This window comes from Panicum hallii, chromosome 2 (assembly GCF_002211085.1).
Source record: "Panicum hallii strain FIL2 chromosome 2, PHallii_v3.1, whole genome shotgun sequence".
In the NCBI taxonomy this organism is placed as follows: Eukaryota; Viridiplantae; Streptophyta; class Magnoliopsida; order Poales; family Poaceae; genus Panicum; species Panicum hallii.
Genome location: NC_038043.1, coordinates 39,022,412 through 39,032,550, shown reverse-complemented (window position 1 = coordinate 39,032,550; position 10,139 = coordinate 39,022,412). Strand labels below are relative to the sequence as shown.

Sequence of the window (10,139 nt, the reverse complement as noted above, 5' to 3'; positions counted from 1 at the left end):
GCCGGACGGCGGAGGGCCCAGCCTGGAGCGAGCGCGGGGGCGGATCGAGGTGAAGGCAGGGGCGGCACGGCGGGATGGCCCGGCGTGGCGACGGCGGAGTCATTGTGGCGTCGGGAAGAGCACGGCGGCAGGGCCGGTGAGCGGGCGGGTGTGGATCGGGCAAGCAGGTAGGGAACCGTCGGACGTGGAGAGCGAGGGGAGGGCGACTAGCCGTTGCGAGAAGGAGGGCGTCAGGGTAGGGACTAGGGAGGCGAGCGCGGGTCGGGTGGGAGGCGTTGATTGCACAGGGAGAGACGATCGAACGGGTGAAGTTTGTAGTTGGCAGACGGGATTGAGAGGTCAAGGTCGCACTAAAAAATTATTCTCTTAGATAAATCTCTACTACTAATAAGACTGCGGTGTCCACATCGCACCCCGTGGCTCTGCCTCCCTGTGGTTCTACCTCCCCGCCGCCCCATACCTCGTAAAAAAAACGCAAGTCAGCACTCTCGCCTCCTCCTCACGCTCGCCGCCGCCTCTCTCGCCTCCGGCAGCTTAGGCCCAACCCGCGGCGCTCTCTCCCCCTCCCGCTGCTGTCGTCGCTCCTTGCTACCGTCGCCCTCCCCCCACCCTCATCGCTGCCGGCGTGCTTGCCCCAGACGCCACCCTGGAACCGGCCTTGCTGCCACCACCGTACCCGCTTGCCCACTGCTTGCAGCGTATCTCTTCCCTTGCTCGTCAACGAAGGCCCGACGCGTAGCCGACGAAGGCCCGCGCCTCTCTTCCCCAACCCTCAGCTGCCCTTGCGAGGGGTCTCTTTCCCCCCATCCGCGGCCAGCCCTCGCTCCCCGGCGTCGTCCACTGCCCGCCGATGAGGGCCCACCGCGCATCTCTCCATGGAGGTGGCGACAGGACCAACGAGCGCACCGAGCACCGCTGCCGGGATCTTGGGCTCCTTGCCACCGACCACCGCGCTCTTTTCGTCTCCTCTGCCCGAGGCGTCTCCGGCTGCTGCGCTGCCACCGACGTCGGTGCCTATGCGTGCTTCGGCATTCACGTTGACTGCGCCGTCATCACCTCCACTGCCGCCTCATCCTCCGCCGACAGCGCGGGGATGCGGAGCGGATCCCACCTGCTCCTCCGTATAACTTGCACATGCGGTAGAGCCACGGGCGTGCTCCTCTGAGGAGCGGAGGCAATGCCCGCGGCCTAAGCTGGTAGCGGTGTGCGCTGGCGGCGTATGCTCCCACGACCCACGGCACGACGGGACGCGCTGCCCCGAGGAGCGGCGGTGGCTCCGTCTCCTGGCAGCCCGCTGCCACTGCCGGAGGAGGCTGCTAGGCGACGGTTGCCTCGCTCCTTATGGCTGGATAGAATTTGCAAGCTGACATGCACATCGTCGCAAAGCCAGCCTGCAAATTCAATGGTGAGACATGTGATTATGTTATTAACATTCCATTTGTGATTTGGTTCATACGATGGGCCACGAGGGTAGGTTCTAGAACTAGTATCTGAAGATGTTTTTTGTCCGGCCCTCTCGGGTTTAGCCAATCTGATTGCTTTGCTATAGAATTTTAATCTTATTCTCTTGGTTGGTTCAAGGGAGGAAGAGGTGACCCAATAAGATTAGAAGGAGCGGCCGAGAAGCGAGGGAGGAGGACGATGACAGAAACAAAAAGAGAAGGAGAAGCACGGCAACACTGCAATTGGAACAAAGCTGAGTGAAATTTCTGAGTTCTTCAATTTTGTTAATGTAATTTGGTAATCTAAGATACTGTAGGTTAACGAATTCTGCTAGCTCTGTATGCACTATATTATGTTAAATAAATCTTTGCTAGGTTTTGATTTTCTGTGTTTTTGTGTTGACAGAGAGGGATTCAGAGGAGAGTTATTTCAAAGAGAAGGACAAGAGCAAGAGAAAATTGATGCAGTAAGTTCATTATAGTGATATATTCTATTTTCTTGGACGTTACTAAGTAAATGGTTTACTTGGGATTGGTTTTGAGTCCACAATGAATATTGATATGAAATAGAACCAAATTAAGGAAGAACGCTGGTTTACCTTATAAGTACAAGCGTAGATATTGGACATCACCGAATAAATAGTTTACTTGGGATTGTTTTTGAGTCTGGTAGTGGACATTAATCTGAAATAGAATCAAATTAATGAAGAGTGATGGTTTACCAAACAAGCACAAGCATAGAACCAACCTTAGAGCAAGTATATCTCCTATATTACAAGGTAATATCAGTTGCTCATTTAGGAGCAGGCAAGCAGCTATGTTTTTATTTTCTTTCTCTTCTCTGAGAGTTCTGTTCCAAGTTCCAACCATTTATTCCAGTTAAACGTCTTATTGGGTGGCTATTTTGCTTAGTACTCCCAACTCAAAAATTGAGGTCTCTCATGGTATAATTATTTCATTTTCTTCATTCCTCTTTTGGATTCAGTGGTGAAAATGGATAGACAAGATAAATAGAGGACAATAGAAAGTATTACAAAGAAAATATCTTTATCATGGGTAGTCTTTCTGAACTCAAAATCTATCCTTATTGCTTGGCAATGGGATGATCGGGCTCTTACCATCTAAGTCATCTTCTGCAAGTTGCAAAATGTATGGTGCGTAGTTTGAGGTTGCCATAACATATGAGAATCAGTTTGTTGGAAAATCTCTACTGTACAATTCCGTGTAGAGATAGATAGAGAAATGACTATTAGTTTGATAGCAAAGTTACCGTCTAAAAGCAGTTGAGCTCTCTCGATAGGCATTTGGCATCGGATACTTACAAAAAAGCACTAAGATCTGTGAACTTATAAGCCCATACCATACATATTCTTGGTTCTTGACATCGCTTGCAGCTAAAGGTCAGCCAATGGTACTCAAACACATGACCAGTTTAAAAAGCTAGATACATTTTCTTAGTCATACCACAGGAGAAGTAAAAAACTCACATGACAACATGATATGCCAATGTAAATACCCATCTTGGAGTAGCTGAGTTTATCGCTTGCAGATACAGTTAGGTGCTTTGCATCATCAATATCTGAAATGTAAATGATAGAACCTACGGGCCAGAGAAAATAGGGAAGAAAATATTCTGAATGCTTTTAAACTCTTCAAAACCTAAAATACTATTTTGCTAACTACTGATCTTGTGCAGAGCCACTTTTGATAATTTATACCATCATGTTGAATTGAATCCTGTCTTGTATGATCACACATTCACTACAACAAATCCATTGCATTATATGTAACTATTAGATGTGCCACCATTTAGTAGGATAACATTTTGCGCCATACTAGTATGCTCAATACCAAATATAGTCGTTGTACTATAGTCTATAGAACTCACCTCTTAGCTTTTGTGGCACCTTTTTTTGTTGCCACAAAGGATGTGATATGCTTGGTGCCATCGCATCCATGTTGCTTTGATTCTATGATCAACATCTTCTTCATCACCAATTACTGAGGGCAATGTGGAATTTTAACCTGCAAATTTATGGGGAATTCACATATTAGGGGATATAGATGGGGAAGTTCTATTCTTGTTCCACATCCCAGCTAGCAGTTGTAGCCCCGATATACACATGCACACTCCCACAAGAACCCAATTTGTGCTCTACTTGCTTCATGGTTTTATGGCATTCTTTTTACAATAATACATTTTATACTTTGAAATGGATTGTTTTTATACTACTCGGTGTTTGTTTTAGCTTCTGCTTTAGCATTCTGTCCACAAAATCTGAAACAGAAACAAATCAGCCTATTCTAGTAGTCAATTCTCAGAACCTTAGTTTACCTCTGCAACTAGAACCACAATCTGGTATGGTGGTGCTCTCTGCTCTGTGATTGAGGATGATAAGGTTTCTACCTAATGCTCTCCACATCAAATCCAATCCAAAAGGTAGGAAAACGGGTGGCAGGAGCTTTAAAGAATTACCTTCTCCAAAGCCACAGACTAGAATCATTTGCCAATATGTGGCCGCAAACCGGACAGGATACAATCATACAACTCCTGTGGCCACTGGCACGAGGTGCCATGACGTGAGGAATTTGGCAGAGGATGAAGATGAACAGGAAGAGTAGTTACAGATCATTTTCATGCCTTGCTTGTTCTGGTCTTTGCAATTTAAAGACTTCATTTGGTGCTCACTACCTAGGTCTGTGAGAAACATGGCCCTATTAGGTCATGATTGTGATTTTGGTGATTGTGTGACAACATAGTCAATGGGACTAACGAGTTTGTGAGCTCAAGTTTGTAAGATTTCTAGGTCATATGGATGGAGTCCAATCCATATACAAGATGGTCCAAATCGATGTTAAGATGTTCAAGTTGTAGTGAAAATGCAGAGAATATTTTAGGGGTGTCCAAATGACAGCCGAGATGATTTGGACAAGATTCAGCATAATTACATGAGTCGGTTAAACTGATGGCATGAACTTATAACGGGTTGGTGCTTTGGTGAGTTGATATGGCGATCAAGTGAATAAACCACAGTAGCACCGGTTGAACCGACGCTATAAGAAGGGATGTGTCCGTGCAATGAGGAGAAGGCATGGCGATCAAGTGGAGAAGTGCTAGAGGCACCGGTTGAACAATGCTATGGTACAGAGTGTCGATGCAATGGTCGTTTAGTTTGCCCAAGAGGTTTTGGAGCTGAAGGGATAAGAAGGTCTTCAGCACCGGTTGAACCGACGATGCGTCGGTGCATACGTCAGTGCAATGACGCAAGCAAAAGCAGGCGTGGCAGATAGGAGAGCAACGGCTAGTATGCAAGTTCAGAGTGATCGGTTAAACCAACGGCTATGACCGGTTTAACCGACGCTTTAAGCTTTTTGGTAGAAAAGCAAGTAACGGCTAGGAGTGGATCTCTAGCCTATATAAGGCCTCATCCCGGGTCATTTGAGGTTTTCACACTAGTTGAACCCTAGTTGCACATCTAGATAATATATTTTAGCATATGTTTTGTGCTAACTAGCTTGAGATATAGATTAAAGTTTTAGAATTGCCTAATTCACCCCCTCCTCCTTTTAGGCTACGAGCACCGATTTCTTTCAGGGTCCCACTCCCACAGTTGTTGGACTCAGTTGTCAGTCAAAGCAGTGCCCTCCTCCATCACTGGTGTTACATACAATTGAGAAACCAATAGTTATTCTGGTAGCGCTCAGCAAAAGATATCTTGGTGTCATTGGAACAGTAGACTACCAAATTTTTTTGCCTATGCTATTTATGATTATACAATTATTACTGATGCAATTTCTCTGGGCAGGTGGCTCTTCAACGACCTCCTCAATATGCTTGTGGATGTCTTTTCATTCTGTCAGAGGTCCTTAAGGCAAAGTCGCCATTATGGTATGTCATCAGTTGTTAATCAAAACATGCCATTATGTTTCAGGATGATATAATTTTAATTTAAATCTTCAGGGCGATTGTGCTCCAGAATGAATCTGTTGATGATGGTGATGAGCATTTTGAAGATATTGTAGAGAGTCCTAAGGACTCTTCTCTTGCCTCGGCAGCGCTAGATAAATATACTGACAAATCAGCTTCTCATGAGAAATGCAACATTGATGCCGCTGATGGTTCCGATAGTGTAAAATAAATGGAATTGATAGAAAGGGATGAAAATGGTGAAAACAATGCATCAGCTAAGGCGTCGAGACTGCATGAATTATATGATCCACGACACAGAGAGCCTTCTTACTGGTATTGTCTATTTAATCTCATTTATTTTGTATGGTTCATATTAGTTCTTTGCTATATATGTTGAGGCTTGAAATATGTTTATTTGTTACTCACATATGCCCCTGAAAATATATGGGTAATATTGGTTTCCGTTATTGGTTGAATTGGATGGATGTTTTCTATTCTTTGAATTTTGTCTATTTGTTAGTGTATGCTGTTGTTTTTCTTCATGTTCTTTACAACTGCAAAGAGTTAGTTGATCATATGTACCTTTTGCTTTGTCAGCAATGCAGATTGTGTCAGTTGGTGGGAGCTAACAGTATTGGCTTCACATGTGCACCCTTCAGTTTCTACTATGGCCAGAACATTGCTATCTAGCAACAATATTGTTTAGTGGTGATCCACTGACAGACCTACCACTTCCTGCCTTCCTTGACAAATTCATGGAAAAGAAACCAAAAGGTTACCGCATCGCTGAAGGAAGATGGCATGGTGGATCACAAATTGCCCCAGCTAAAAAGGTTAGCCTTCGTTACTTGGATTGACTTCGTTTACTCTGAATGTTTTGTTTGTGTTGTTCCTTCAATATTGAAACTAGGTCCGAATTTGTAGATGACCTGTCTAGTATTCCCTCCAGTAACATTTGACACTTTGGAAAAGATATGCTCAAACTTATGAAACTTTGGCTTAAAATATCAAGTTTCAAATGTTGAAAAATATATCTGTAATCTGTAGATTTTTCTTAACAAATAATTTCATATTTTCATGTGTGTGTATTGGATTTATAAATATATTCTAGTAGAAAATAGCGGTCAAAGTTTCATCAGGGACCATTTCATTTGCAAAATTTCAAGGAAGTATCCCTTCCCCTCCTGATATTGTCCAAAAGAAAGAGCAGTCATGTGTCCACAGTACGACATAACAATAATGCATTAGGTACAATCTGTTTCTTCAACTGGGTGCCAGGCATGTATCTGATCACTGCCTTTTTGTATAAATGCCGAACACTTTTTTGAACCATTGCTGACCTATGTCTTTTCCTGCAGCTTGACATGAATCATCGTCTCATCGGAGAAGATTCTAGAATTGGCAGAGAATGAAGTACCTCCTAAAGATATTGTTTTCCACCGTTTCTATATGAACAAGTCTGGTCCTATTAAGCCTAAGGCAAAGAAGAAGGGTTCAGTTCTTGATGAAGATACTGGGGAGCTATTAGCTGATAACGCAGATGATGCTAATGACGAGAGTGGAGATGAGATGTAGGATCTGGGAGATGGGTTGGCAGAGGATGGAGAATATGACTATAACGACCTTGACTCTAATGCATTTGATGAGAAAAAGGATTTACTTAGAGATGACAATGATGTTGAGTTGGATGACATTTTAGATAGTGCTTCTATGGATGGTGGCTCAAAAAACGATGATGATGACATTGCTAGTTTTACGGGTATTGGATGCTGAAGCCTTTGAGGATGTGGGTGATTTAGATGGCAACTCTAGTGACGAGGAGATGGTTGATGCTGATAATGATAGTACCTCCTATGCAAAGAAAAAGGTGGCACTGCAGAAGCGGAAAAATGGTGGAAAGAGTGGTCGATCTCCATTTGCAAGCCTGGATGACTATGAGCATCTGATGGCTGGGGACGCAGATGAGACAGCCTTGAAGCGGAAACGAAAGGCAACAGGGAGAGTTGGTGGCAAGAAGAAACTTAAGTCCAGATAGAAAAACAAGAGGCCGAGGAGTTCAAAATGAAACACCTTTTAACTTATTGGAAATGTTCACCACAGTGGTGCTCATTGCATTTTTGTAGTTCTGAAAGTTACAAGGTTGAGTAATGGTAATGTTAAGCCGAGAAGGTACTAAAATTGGTTTATACACATGCTCTCTTCAATTTCATGCTCTTGTCATCTCACGCATTTATACAGGCGAGCCAAGCACAGCACAATCCTAGAACCAACCAAATACCGGGGCGTTCCTTATAAGAAAAAGAAAAGAAAAAAGAAACGGGGCGTTGCATGGAAAACATGGACCTTTACCTATCGAATCTGTAAATGTAATGCTAAAGATCAACCGAACATCCCTACAGCTGCTATGTTATACGATAACCTCACGAAGTAAGCACTTGAATTATCTGCTTCTCTCTTCCTACTAGCTAATCAATGATCTGATCAAAACGTACTGATTGAAGAATTGGTGAAGTTGCATGACTTAATAAGATACTCTCTCCATCCTAATATATAAATCGTAACCACTTTCTACTCAAGTCCTATAATATACGGCGCGCCTCTATATACACGTACATCGATGCAGTAATACTAATGTTGATATAGAGAATTAAATATATTCCTTGGTTTTTAAACCAGAGGTGGTTACACCTATACTAGGACGGAGGGAGTAGTACTCCAGTAATAATCCCAGCTATAGCTTCTAAGTCTTTTTCCTGTTCCATGCCCAAACACATTTGAGTGACTGATTTAAGTGACTAAAAATTTAAAAATGCTATATTTCAATATTTGACTGTTTGGAAACATTTTCCCGAACCATCAAATTTCTCCACGAAAATAAGAAATCAAGTGATAACCGATAAGGCATGGTAAAGTGGTATGCTTATGTTATTGGCTACACAAGGGCTTAAAGTGTAGCTAATCTATACTATAAAAATTAAAAATAATTAAAAATATTTCTCATTCATATTGGGCACGCCGTACCCTTCACGCTGGACCCACCTGTCGGGATCGAGTGAGGTGGGTTGAAGATAGACCTATAGAAATAGCGAGTTGGAGGATGTTTCTCCCCGAAAACCAATTATTTTTTTTGGGAAACATCCGATTTATACCCTCGAACTATCACAAAAATCTGATTTTCAACCTTCAGCTACAAAACCAGATAACATAAACCATCCAACTATCAAAATTAGATAAATTCTAATTAGAAAAATATGAAACTAGTATCAAAATTTTTCTAAAAATGTAACCTATCTATTATTGCTCTATTGAATCTTATTTATTTAAAAATAATAGGCATAATTACAAGCAGCTAAATATTAAATATTATGAACATAAAATTGAATCCGAATAACTGACAAGTAGAGTGTCAATAGAAAGGTTAAACTTTTAGAAAAATTTTGATACCTATTTCATATTTTTTTATTTAAAATGAATTACTTATAAATTTTTTACTTTAAATTTGAATATTTTTAATGTTCACAAAATGAAAAACCACTTTTGAAACCACCCATAAGACCAAAATTTTCCAGCTTCAACAGTTGAATAGTCTATATTACCCGATTTCGTAGTTAAAGATAAAAAAATTAAAATTTTAGAATTGTAAACCGAACTTTTCCATATTACTTTCACCCGTCCCGGTCATACCCGCCCCGGTCGTACTCGCCTGCATCCCGACTCCCTCCGCCATGGTAGGAGGCTGATCCCAATGGCCAATACCAAGTGCGAAGGCTGCGGTGAGCGGCGCAACGCCTGGAAGCGGAAAATGGCGAGCAGCTGGTTGCGCGCCGCGCGGAGCGAGCAATGGTCAACCGTGCGCGGAGGCGAGCTGAGGCGGCGCGCGATGGGCAAGCGAGAACGGCGCAGAGGGTCAGCGAGGGGCGAGGAGGTGAGCGTCGCGCGGAGGGCCGACAAGCGGCGGGCATGCAAACGCGAAGCGAAGGGCTGGTGCGCGCTGCACAAAGGCGAGCAGAGGCAGGAGCACGCTGCGGCAACGGCCGCAGTGCAGAGGCTAGCAGACACGCCAAGAAATTGCTACATCCGCCTACAAAAAATACTAATTTCTTTATCTTTTGCATCAAACTTGGATGGTGGTGAAACCACGAAGACTAGAGAGTCGATCCAAGCTAAAAAGTCAGCTGCAGCAATAAAATAAAGAAAGAAAGAGGAAAAATCAAGGTAAAATAGGCAATTTGATTCTCAACTTTATCCTTATCCCGAGGGTCAGGTTCGTCTCTCAACTTTTAAATTGACTAATATAATCTCTTAACTTTTTAGATCAAATTCGTAATTGTACTGATATTACACCCTATAATAACATGATATAAATGCAAAAGGTTCTTTTTACCCTTGATTTTTCGCCTGCTCAATTTTCATTGTTTTGAGTCACTATTTCGCTCAACTTTCCACAACATTTTATATGGTGGTACGTGATTATGCAATAAGTAGATTTAATTTTACTCTCCATACGTCTGCAATATAATACGATGAATGGATAAATAAAATTCTATGTTTCAAATTAAACACTTGTAATGTTCAGCTTTTAAATGAATTTAGAAGGGAATAAGATAAGGGTAAGGGTAAAGAGGATTTTTTATAAATCTTATATTATTATAGAGTATAATATCAGCATAAGGATGAATTGATGAGTTTGATCAAAATAAAAGTTGAGGGACTATATTGGCCAAACTGAAAGTTGAGGTTGAGTGACTCAAACATCTATTTTGCCAAACATGAATGTATCCAAACTT

The 10,139-nt window shown here is 42.5% G+C and overlaps 1 pseudogene; it reads left to right on the top strand.

Moving 5' to 3' along the window:
• The first annotated feature begins 850 nt into the window (after nt 1-850).
• LOC112881019 lies at nt 851-7,387 on the top strand (annotated as a pseudogene).
• Nucleotides 7,388-10,139: the final 2,752 nt, after the last annotated feature.